The sequence below is a fragment of the Monodelphis domestica genome, chromosome 6 (assembly GCF_027887165.1).
Source record: "Monodelphis domestica isolate mMonDom1 chromosome 6, mMonDom1.pri, whole genome shotgun sequence".
NCBI classification, from domain to species: domain Eukaryota; kingdom Metazoa; phylum Chordata; class Mammalia; order Didelphimorphia; family Didelphidae; genus Monodelphis; species Monodelphis domestica.
In genome coordinates this window covers 211,198,588-211,211,240 of record NC_077232.1, presented here as the reverse complement: position 1 = coordinate 211,211,240, position 12,653 = coordinate 211,198,588, and the positions used below count along the sequence as shown (strand labels likewise).

Here is a 12,653-nt window from a genome sequence, read left to right as displayed (position 1 = left end):
CCAGACCCTCCTATCTTTAAGGACACCATCCAAGTTGCCTCCCCTCAGTCCTCACATCTACCAATCACTCTTCATCAATTTCCCTGTCAATGGAGGCTCTCACTTAACCCAGGACCGCCCAGAGGTTTCTGGCTTTTGCACATGTCTGTTGAAGGTCATATTTTTCAAATGATTAAATCTTTACTCCTTTGTTCCAGCCCTTTCTAAATCCTGTTAACTTGAGTATGGTAGAGATTGGAATAATTAAATTTTGATCTAGGCTGCAGCCCTTACTCAATCCTATTAGGACTGAATAGGGTGGAGTATCTCCATTGTATCAATTCTAAAATCAATCAAGACTCAAAGAAATTCCTGTTCTATGCTCAAGCATAGGTCAAAGTCCTTTCCATTGTTCAGCAAAGGGTTTCTGTCCTAAAGTAATCTTAAGAAGGGAAGAGAAGGAACCTCCCATGCCAATGGAGTTCCCATTCCAATAGACTATCAGTAAGAAATTTTCCAAGTATGAAATATCCCAATGGTGAAATTTTCAACAATTATAAGTCTAAGGAAATTTGAGGTTTACAGTATACAGTGCAAATGCATTATACCAATATTGGCACCTCTCATACACACTACATACATAACAATGTCTCTGCATTTTTCAAGACCTAACATTCTGCTTGTCTATGGGAAGGTCCCTAAACAATAGCTATGAATTATTCAATGTATGAATGAATGAATGCAGAATTCATGGGGAATGCCTTAAAATAGGAATTTGATAAAATAGGAAACTGATAAATGATCAAGGGACATGAAAAGACAGTTTTCAGATAAAGAAATCAAAATTATCAATAAATACATACAAAAATGTTCTAAATCTCTCATAATTAGAGAAGTACAAATCAAAACAACTCTGAGGTACCACCTCACACCTAGCAAATTGGCCAATATGACACCAAAGGAAAATAATAAATGTTGGAGGGGATGTGGCAAAATTGGTACACTAATGCTCTGCTGGTGGAGTTGTGAATTGGTCCAACCATTCTGCAGGGCAATTTGGAACTATACCCAAAGGACTTTAGAAGACTGCCTGCCCTTTGATCCTGAAATACCACTAGTGGATTTGAACCCCAAAGAGAAAATAGGGAAAAATACATGGATAAAAATATTTATAGCTATGCTCTTTGTAGTGGCAAAAAATTGGAAAATGAGGGAGTGTTCATCGATTGGGGAATGGTTGAACAAATTGTGGTATATGTTGGTGATGGAATACTATTGTGCTGAAAGGAATGATGAACTGGAGGAATTCCATGTCAACTGGAAAGACCTCCAGGAACTGATGCAGAACAAAAGGAGTAAAACAGGAGAACATTATACACAGAGAATGATACACTGTGGCACAATCAAATGTAATAGACTTCTCTACTAGTAGCAATGCAATTATCCAGGACAATCCAGAGGAACTTATGAGAAAGAACACTATCCATGTTGAGAGAAAACTCTGGGAGTAGAAATGCAGAAGAAAAACACTCGATCCATCAGGTGGTTCAATGGCTATATGATTGGGGATTTTGACTTTAAATGATCATTCTATTGTAAATATTAATAACATGGAAATAGTTTTTGAACAATGATACATATATAACCCAGTGGAATTGCTTGTCAGCTCAGGGAGAGGGGAAGGAAAAGGGGAGGGAAAGAATATGAATCATGTAAACTTGGAAAAATATTCTTAATTAATTAATTAAGAAATAGGAATCATATCACAAATTGGAAGACTCCTCAGAGATCGTCTTGGCAAACATCACCTTTGTCACTGTACCTACAATGAAACTGTTCCAAAGGAAAAATAGGTCACTAATTCACATGAATTTTACAGCGAGGTTATATAATCCCAATTTAGAGCAAAAATAGTGTCCCATGCCATTAGGTTCTCCCACTTTTCTTTGATATTAATCTCAAGGCTTTGGACCCTACATTTAATTGCCCCTCTTCCTTTTTCTATAGGTGGTATGCCTGAAATCTGCAACAGTAAATCCCTATCTCATTGTGTCTGATGATTTGAAGAGTGCTAAGTCTTTTCCTGCCATGTATGTCCTGCTTGGAAGCCAAGAGAGATTTGCCTTTTCTCTCACAGTGGATAACCAGAACTTCACCTATGGAAAATATTCCTGGGAAGTAGAGGTAGAAGATAAGATAGGGTGATATGGAACATCTATACAGAAACAGTGAGCTAGAAGGGAAACCTCTTCAATTTATCTGAGGATGTATGTCCCCAAAAGAGATTTCAAAGTTGGAAATTATTTCCAGTAGCCAAAGCAATTTAATGTTACATAGAAATCCTTTTTTTTCTGTTTAAAATAAAAACATGCCTATTTCTACATTTTAAAAGTAATTTTGAATCATGTGTGACTCTTCATTGTCCCTTCTTTAAGGCTTTCTTAGTAAAGATACTGGAGCTATTTGGCATTTTGTTCTCCAGCTCATTTTACAGATGATGAAACTGATGCAAACAGGGTTGGGTGACTTGCCCAGGGTCACATGGCTAGCAAGTATGTGAGGGTAGATTTAAACTCAGATATTCTTAACTCCATGCCAGGCATGTTATCTACTATACCACCTAGGTGCTCTTGTATATACATAGTCCATGTAAATATTTATATTGAAGTGTATATATATATATATATATATATGGTCATATTCATGAATATATACTACAAATATAATATAGAATAACACATTGATTCATCACAGAAGACTCTATCCATACACCAACAACTTTCTGATACAGAAAATTGTGAGATTTTGTATTTAGCAGCTTTATTTACAAAGAGGTGGAAAGAGTAAAAGTAGGAAAATGTAGAGAAAGAGACAGATTCTAATAAGCCTACCAGCCCTTCTCCTGAGAAGCCAGGCTCAGCCCCAACAGTGCTTCCCCAAGACTCTGTCTCCACATGGATTCCCTGCTAATCCTCAGCCAGAAGTCCTGGTGGTGTCTTTAGCCAGGGTTCCACCAACACAGCCTCCTCCAAAGCCATGGCAAGATTCTCCAGAAGCAATCTCTTCAGAAGTCAGGAAAGGAATGCCCAGAACCAATCTTTCCAAAAGCCAAAAGGGAAGGCCAGCTACTTACCCAACAAGCCAATGCAGGATCCAGGGAAAGAGACTCCTCCAGTCCAGCTCGCCAATGCAGAACAAGTGACTGAATCCTGTAATAGATGATATTTTGAGGGTATATTTGATGGATATTGGATAACTAATAGATCAGGTAGTTATCTTCCCTTGCTACCCTTCTTCCTCTATATCTCCCTTCCTCTCCTCTGCTTCCCCTCCCCCCTTTTTTTCAGCATCCTTCTAACCCTCCACTGGGTTCCTCCTAAGTCACTCAAGGAGAGCTATGAAGTTTCAGAGGAAATACTCTTTTCTCTTCTTTATCTCAAGTAAGGGTTTATTGGGGGAAAACAGGTGAAAATAAGAAAACAGAAAAAAATAAGGAGGATAAGGTAAGGGGGATAGGGTTTTCCCTATTATCTACAATGAGTGTTAGGTTGGAGGATATTGAGAGAAATGGCAATTCAGTCACTAGCATGAAACAGAGCCAGTCAGGAGAGAGATATATAAGAACAATTGTCCTTCTTCTTCTGCCTTCAAATCAGCCAGGCCACCTCCAATTTGATTATCCCAAGTTCTTACTTGTTTTATGTTATTAGCTGTAAGGAATGTCTATGCTGTGCCTGTTTTGGTCCAAGGTGCAGTTCCTCCAATTCGGTGGATATAATCCTCTGAAGAGTTGGGGTAGTCATCATTGATGACAAATTTCACATCTTCCACATCTAGCCCTCTAGATGCAACATCTGTGGCAATCAGGATAGGAGCTTTTCCATCTTTGAATTCATTTAGAACCCAGTCTCCCTCCTCCTGACTCTTGGCACCATGGACACCCATTGCAGGCCACCCATCTCTCCTCATTTTTCTGGTAAGTTCATCACATCTTCTTTTGGTTTCCACAAAAACAATCCTCTTATTTTCCCCTTCACTCATGATCTCCTCCATCAATGGAATAAGTTTCTCATCCTTTTCTCCATCATGACAGACATCCACAATCTGAAGAATATTGCGGTTGGCACTCAGTTCCAGGGCACCAATGTTGATATGAATATAACCTTTCAAAAAGTCTTCAGCAAGCTGCCTCACTTCTTTTGGCCACGAAGCACTCCACAGTAGGGTTTGTCTATCAGGTCTTATCTGACCCACAATTTTCCTGATTTGAGGCTCAAAGCCCATATCAAGCATTCTGTCTGCTTCATCAAGTACAAGGTAAGTAGTTCTTCTCAAATTTGTTTTCCTGCACTCTAAAGAGTCTATCAGTCTTCCAGGTGTGGCCATGCACATTTCTGCCCCTCTTTCCAGGTCCCCTCTTTGTGGTCCCTTTGGAGCACCACCATAAATGCAGGTGGATTTTAGAACACAGGCTCTACTGTATGCAGCAGCTACTCCTTAGACCTGTTGGGCCAGTTCACGAGTTGGCGCCAGCACCAAACAAATAGGCCCATCACCTCTCTCTAGGAATGGCTGATGATTTACGTGCAGGATGGCAGGCAGCAAATAAGACAGCCTTTTCCCTGATCCAGTCTGTGCTACTCCCACCAGATGCAGCCCTCTTAGAGCAACAGGCCACCCCTGGGCTTGGATAGCAGTAGGTTGGGCAAAGTTCTGTCTTGCAATTACATCCATGACGTTTGCAGGAAAGTTGGCTTCATAGAAGTTTAGAATTGGTTTTGGGCCCTTGTGACCTCGAACTGTAATTTCTTTGCTTCTTCGATATTTTGTGCCTCGCCAAATCAGGTGTTCCTGATTGAAATTCTTCTCAAATGTGGGCAGCTCCTCCAGGTTCCATTTCTTGTGAAGGAGTTTCTCCCCAGGATTTCCAAACTTCTTTGCAGATGGACGTCCTCCTCTACTTCCGCCAAACCTCGGGGCCCCAAAGCCTCGATCCCCGCCGCGCTCTCTGCCACTCCGATGTCCAGACATGGTGTCTGTCAGTGGTTGTGGTTAGAGGGAAGCAAAGGAGGAGAAGCGGTTAGTCTCAGGGAAAGGGGGAAGGGCGGCTTCTGTGGTGGCGAGGCCCTGCGGGGGGACCGGGGGCCACGGGCTGGGAAGGGACTGCATCTGAAGCGGGTGGAAATCAAGGAGGAGGCGCTGGCCTTTTAAAAGCAGTTTTCTAGCAGTCTTTCAAGTCACTGTCCAAGATGAAGGGAGTGGTCTTTGAGTTATCACCTACTCCAGACTAGTAAGTGACTTGGGAACTCTACTACTTAACGGGAAGGAGGAGTACTTTGACTTCTTGATTTGATTGGCTAAAAATAAACTCGGGGAGAGTGCATCTGTCTCACAAACATCTTTCAAATCACTGAGAGCTGAAGGCTTAGCCAGCTTGACACTGACCTGAGAACTATGACGTTCCATTCAGACTTCTCTCTCCTTTCCTGAAAGGAGCTCACTAATAAGAGCTGAAGGAGGTATGCAGGACTAATGCTTTCTTACAGCCCGATTCTTCACCTTTCTTTATTTTTTCTTTCCCTGCTGTGGGCATTCCCTCCAAAGTTGCAGATGACAATGCATGACCTTTGTATGTGGTTCTTGTCCATATCTTCCCCATTTCCAATAGAGCATTTCATCAGTCATACTAGGGGAATTCTTCCAATTCTGTTGTATTTTCAAGGGGGTGACTTTACAATTTATCTTCTTTTTCATACCTGAACTTGCTTGAATCCAGGTTCTCTTTCATAAGACCTTTTTTTTAGGTGTTATGCTTATAGAACACATACAATGTACATTTCTATGGACTGTAGACCTTATTAATTTCCTTTTTAAATTTTCTTTTTATTTTTAAATATTTTTCATGGTAACATGATTCATTTTTTCTCCTTACCCTTGTCCTTTCCCCTTCCTGGAATTGACAAGTTATCACTTGATACTTGTTTCTATATTATTCCTTTTTTGTAACACAGTAATCTTTTAAAACAAAATCATATATCCATACAAACAAGTGATAAATCATGTATTTTTCTTCTACATTTCTGTTCCCAAAGTTCTTTACCTCAGTGTGGATAGCATTCTTTTTTCTAAGTCCTTGGGGATTGTCCTGGATCATTGCATTGCTACTGGTAGCAAAGTCACACTATTTCAGTTACTGTGTACAATGTTCTTTTGGTTCTGCTCATTTCACTCCACATCAGTTCAGGGAGGTTCTTCCAGTTCATTTGGAAATCAAGCAGTTCACCATTCCTTATAGCACAATAGTATTACATCATCATCATATACCTCAATTTATTTAGCCATTTCCCCAATCAAGGGACCTTCCCTCATTTTCCACTTTTTTGCCACCACAAAAAGCGTGGCTATGAGTATTTTTGTACAATCCTTTTTTATTATCTCTTTGAGGTACAAATCTAATAGTGGTATTGTTGGATCAAAGGACATGCATTCTTTTAAAGTCATTTGTGCATAATCCCAAATTACCTTCCAGAATTAGACCTTATCATTTTTTAAGGTTTCATGCATATTTCCTAGGCATACCGTTGTCAAAATAAAGCATATGGTAGAGGTTCAGGGTAGACTACATGGTGACAGACAATTCCCCAAATGGCGATGTCTCCTTAATGATTCAGGATATCAATGATGAGTTTTTTTAAGTCCTGGAATGCTTCAGGACTGTTATAATAATATCCTAAGAACCAAAATCATTTTACTATAACAATCCACATGGAAAAAAAACCAAAATGAATTAAGAATATGAATTGGGGATAATATATATCCTTATTTTGATTAATAGCTATCAGTCTATTATCACCTCCTGTTCCCTTTTCATTATTCCTCCATTATACTCCTGGATAATGGTCCCACATTCCTCCTCTTCTCTCCTGTTCTCCATTACTCTCTCTTTTCCTCTTCCTTCTCCCTTTTAGAAATTCCTCTTCCTCATTCTTTTTTTAATTATCTTTCTTCCCTACATAATACATTTCTTCCTTACCTCTCTCCCACCTTCTTCTCTGTTTCTGTTCTGAGTCTCTGAAGGTAGGCTAAATGTCCATATAAAATATGGACATATCCACAGAAAAATAAAAATAAAATGCAAATGAATTTTTCCAGGGAGTTCAGGACAGGTGGAACGGTCCCAACTGGCAGCAGGAATAAAGCTCGATCTTTGTGCTGCTCTCCTGGCTCTATCCTTCCCAGAGAGAAACACATGTTCAACCAGGCCATAGTAAGCCCAAGGCTATCTTCTTTCTAGGCCCCATACTGGAAGAGAATGCCTATAAGTGCAAACACAGATTCTTGGGTTCAATAGATTAGTCTTAGCCTATCCAGAAGGAATGGCTGCCCACTTCCCAGAAAACAATCCAGCAGAAAATAGTTGATAGATAACTAGATAACCAGACAGACACATTAGACAGAGAAATAAAAGAATGCTAGTTAGTAGAAAAGAGAGTCTAAAGATTAAGAAAAGAAAGGTAGAGGTTGCTATTTTTTTCAAAGATAGTGTATTTTCCCAATTACAAATATTAATAATTTTCAACATACATTTTTAAAAAGTAATACATTCCAATTGTCTCCCTCCCTCTCTTCCTCTACCCCCTTCAGAAATGATAAGGAATTTGATCTGGGGTATACATGCATTATCATGTAGAACACACTTCCATATTGATCATTGCTGAAGAGAATAATCATTATAAAACAAATGTGAACACCCCAGATGTGAAAAAATCATATTCTCTGATCTGTATTGTCAATCCCAGAGTTCTATCCCTGGGGGGGGGGGGGATAGCTTTCTTTGTCATAAATCCTGCAGAATTCTCCTGGATCAGCATTTTGCTGAGAGTAGTCAGCTTTCACAGTGGAGCTCCATACAATAGTGCTGTTCCTAGGTACAATGTTGCCATGTTTCTCCTTCACTCTTCATCAGCTCGTGTAAGTCTTTCCACTGGCTGCTGTTCTCATCCCCAGCTCCAGATCATCTGAGCCACGGCCAGGACAGGACTGTGATGAAAGGGAGAGCTGGCATTTCTCCCTCTAAATCACTGCAGCCCAAGCTGGGATTAATACTTTCCCTTTTCTTTCCTCAGAGTTGACTGGTCCCAGGACCAAGCCAGGAGCTGCCCATCACTAGACTAGTTCCTTCAGTTTAGAAAACATCACCATTAGAAAAGCTGATCTGAGATCATCAGGCACTTAGACCACACAATTGAATTAAGACTGTAATGGCTTCCACTCCAAATGATGTCCTAAGTTCCCTTTTAGACCAACGTACTGCTGGGCCTGAAGTGAGATATTCACCTACAAGAGGACCACACTGGCCACAAGGATGTTCCACTAAACCAGGTAAAACATTTACCCAAAGCCACTGTGTTAATAAATAGACTATATTAAATATGGGATGTGCAAGCAAGGAACCAGGAAAATGCTGAGGAAGGAGAGGTAGGAGACTGAGTCATGACAGCTCCCAAGAGGAATTTTATTGACAACTTCTCTTTTTAGACTCCTGTTCTCCTTGTGTAGATCTTTCCTCTCCTTTCCAGGGAGCCATTCAAACAAAGAAGGCATCTAAAAACAAGATTAAATTTCTCAAAATATTCAAAACGAAATTGAACCATTTCTGCCAAGTTCCCAATGACCCGGTGAACTTGGAGCCAAGACAGCTTTGGCCTCCGGTGCCTAAGTGTGAACACCATTGTGAATAATAGCTCATTACTCTAAAAAACAGGTCAGAGGTGAGAACTCAGGCCCATGGCAGAAACTGGAAGCACTGTGAACACAGAGCACTGCTCACCTTTTGTGGGGAGACTAAAGGAAAACCCTTTCCCAGCAGATTTCCCAAAGATTCCCAGCAACTCAGTCAAAAAAGTTTGTCTGATAGAGTTCCAGTGGAAAAGCTAATATTGTCTCTCCCAAGAAGAATATCTGAGAAGGAAGGAATGAGAAGAAAGTTTCCATTTGAACTTAGAGTCCTGAACTTGAGTTTGGAAGAGTCTAGGTGTGAACACCACAGTTCTGTGTCAAATTCTGTGTCAAAAGGTGAGAACTCACCCCTAGTGCAGAGAGGTGAACTTACTGAAACACAGGAGTTGTCACCTTTTGTGGGTGGAGACCAGGGAGGGGCTCATCAAAAGGACTCCTATAAAAAGACTCAGTTCTTCCAACAGCTTAGATCCAAAATCTTTTGGTGTTGGAGCTCAAGGGAAAGAACAAGCATAATTCATCCGGAGAGGCATTCTGGAGGACAGAAGCAGAGGTAAGTTCCTTTTGGAAAAAAAAATATCTTTTTTTCTATCTTTATAAAAGGCTTTCTTAGTCTAGTAAATAAATCAGAAATTAAAGAGGCTGAAGGAAAAAAATAGCTGAGTTTAAGTTCTGAGTTAGGAAGCAAATCGAGGGCTACAGAAATAATGACTTCAGGTTTTCCTTGTCTTACAGCCTTGTTAGACAACCAAATATGTGATTACACTGAGCCTTTGAAATAAAATCAGTTATTCTTACATTATGGAATAAAGTAAAAAGGTTGGCCAAGCCAGGGACATTTAGTAGTATTTGAGAGGAAGCAAAGATATTTTCTTCAAAAGATGATAACCTTAATTGTGGGAGAAGAGAAGAATAAGGGGAGAGTGAGAAGAGATGAAACAGAGCCCCCATCATCTGCTTCCCTGGAGGAGAGTGCTCAAGTTCAGTCCTGGGGACAAGTTCAGTCCTGGCCCTAGTCAAGAACACATTTCTTTAGTCATTTCAAGAGCACTAGGGAGGACACCCTCTGGTAAAATAGGACTCTCCCTTAGCTCACAAAGGATGAGTTCCAGGAATCTTGTTTCCTGTTTCCGTTTGAAGGCAGTCCTGACACTTGGCCTCCCCATGTTCTCTATTGAGGATGTGTGGTAGATATGGGACCATCTCTGTTGAAGTCTCTCCATTCCCTTTGAATCTCTGGAATACACAAAAGTTCTGAGATGTCTTGGATGGTACAGGAATCCTCTGGTCTAACTTTTCACTGACTTTCTCACCAGGCTTAGGAACATGGAGGCCAAAGACTTGATTAAACGTCTCAAGGCAGAACTCACTTGCTCCATCTGTCTGGGCTACTTCACAGACCCAGTGACTGCCCTCAAATGTGGGCATACTTTTTGCAAAGACTGTCTCCTCCAGTGCGATGAGCAAGCTGATGCTACACTAACTTGTCCTGAGTGCAGAGCTGTCATTAGGTACAGTGATGTTGTGCTCAACGAGAACCTGCAGAATTTGTCCATCACTGGCAAAACTCTGAGACAGCATTTACTGCTGAGCCCGGCACTTCTGACCACCTGTGATCAACATGGAGAAAAAGAAAAGCTCTTTTGTGAGCAAGACCAAAAATTAATTTGTGAGTCCTGCTTATTAACCCAAGAGCACAAGGATCACCAAGACCTTCCTTTGCAAATGGCTGCTGACAAGTGCAAGGTAAGATTGTACCAATCCTGGAGTCAAATGGCTTCTGTTCATGGACTTCTTTGTGACCACTTGGGGCCACTGGCATATGGACCCACAGCTTAACCTACAGGGCACAAGGATTATGTAGGGGCCACACATCTAGGACTTCACTGACACTTACACAACCGATTTATTTTCACTGGTCTTTGCAGATCCTTCTTGGTCTCAGTGTTCTCATTTTTAAAATGCTAATAATAAGAAGAGCCCCAATAATCATATAACATGTGGGCCTCTTGACTCCAAAACAGGTTTGACCAAGACTTTTTTTTCTCTTGCAGAAGAAACTTCAGGAGACACTGAATGTGTTACAGGAAAAGGAGGAGGAATTGAAAGCTGAAATCAGCAAAATAGGAAAAGAAGTGGAATATTTTAAGGTCAGAATGTGCTTCTTTTCTTGGTAAATTATGAGGTAATTGTCCCTTGAAGGTTCATCTCAGAAGTAATATTTGCTGATAAAAATAGTAGGAAAAAGGGAAAAAAGATCTTTTTTCAAAGGATTAGATTCATATTATTGATCAAAGAATGAAATATATTTATACTCTATGGTAAAATAATTTCATGCCCGATGCTAGTAAAATAACTTTCTTTGCATGTAAGTTCTTAAAACATGTATAAGAAAAACATTTTCTACAAAGGAATTGGGTATTTTGAGAAAGAAAATTATCTCTTTTTTTTTTTGAGGACGTTTCCTTTTTTACATGATCACTCTCTGATTTCCGTCCTTAACAACTTGTTTCACAAAATGACCTGCAAGTAAAAATATTCCTCATAAGCCCTGAAATGGAAAATTTTGGCCCAGCAGTCAGAAAAGCTATGTCGGGTTTCAGAATTCATGAATCTTCTTAGATGGCAAAAATATATGTAATAAGGAGCACAAATGTTGAGTATGCACCTCATTCCATTATAAACTTTTTGCTTCTTTCCTTTATCCTAATTTCTCTTGAGACAGAAGGATACAGACTTTTATAAAGAGGTAATTAAATGTGAATACAGAAAAATGCATGAGATCTTATACATTGAAGAAAATAGACACCTGCAAAAACTGGACCAAGAAAGAGAAGACAAACTGGCAAAAGTCGAAGCAAATAAGGCCAAACTATCCCAACAAATTCAACACGTGCAACAAAAGATATTAGAAATAGAGGAGAGTTTGGATGAGGCACCCTTGGAAATGCTCCAGGTGAGTTTATGAAACTGCTGTAGAAATGAGGAGCAGGAGGTTCAGGCCCTTTCCAAAGAACATGAAGAAAAGGGTTTCAGAACTATTTGCAAGGATGGACCAGTTCAGATTTTCATCTGATTCCTGAAGTGCCCTTGTTTGTTGAGGAGCAGGGCTGGGGAGTAGTCATATGTAGCACAGAGATTCTCAAGTGCTCTCTATTTCCCTACCTGCCTCAGGTTGGGTTGAATTTATACTTGCTTGAATCTACCAATTCTCCCAGAGTGATGACATACCTCATTCCTTGGTGAAAAGTGGGTGGGATACTTCATCCCTTGGAGGCTCTTTTCAGAAGCAATAGTTAATGATTCTATAAAATGAGGATGTGCCTCTTCAGTCTCAGACCCACATGTCCCAGCACTAACCATCAAAAAGCTTGGCAACCAGTCTCCCAGACCACCAAAAGTTTTCCAACTTCCTCATGTGCTTCTCTCCTTCAGAGAAAGCAAAATTTCACTCTGATAGATGAGTTTTCTGTGTGAAGGAAGGAGAGAAGGGCACAATGTTGCTCTTCTCACAATGGAGTCATTTCTCCAAGCTCAGGAGCCAACCAGAGGTATGAGGCCAATCAAAGAGCAACCAGAGATCACTCTCACCACTTCTGCACCAACTTGAAGTGTTCCCATATGTTAATGTCCCTGGAAAAGAGCTCAAAGGGAGTTACAGAACTATGAGGAGGTGTGTCTGGGCTCTCTGAGAAAGATAATATTAAAGAACCAGACCAAGGAACAAAACACTAACTCGGTCTCTTTATGTTCTTTCCCCAGGATATGAAAGGCATCCTGGAAAGGTAAGGCTCCCTTCTTTGGTTTACAAAGTCAGAAAATCAGAATCTGTGAAGGAGTCTGGCTCTTTGAAAGGGGTAACTAGGGTCCAATCTGCTGGAGCATAATGAAGAATTTGATGCAGGAAGTATTTTGGAGATCTTTGTAGAACAAAT

The 12,653-nt window shown here is 40.3% G+C and overlaps 1 pseudogene; it reads right to left on the bottom strand.

Moving 5' to 3' along the window:
* Window positions 1-3,561: 3,561 nt before the first annotated feature.
* LOC100020599 (probable ATP-dependent RNA helicase DDX5) lies at window positions 3,562-5,025 on the bottom strand (annotated as a pseudogene).
* Between the last annotated feature and the right edge of the window lie 7,628 nt (window positions 5,026-12,653).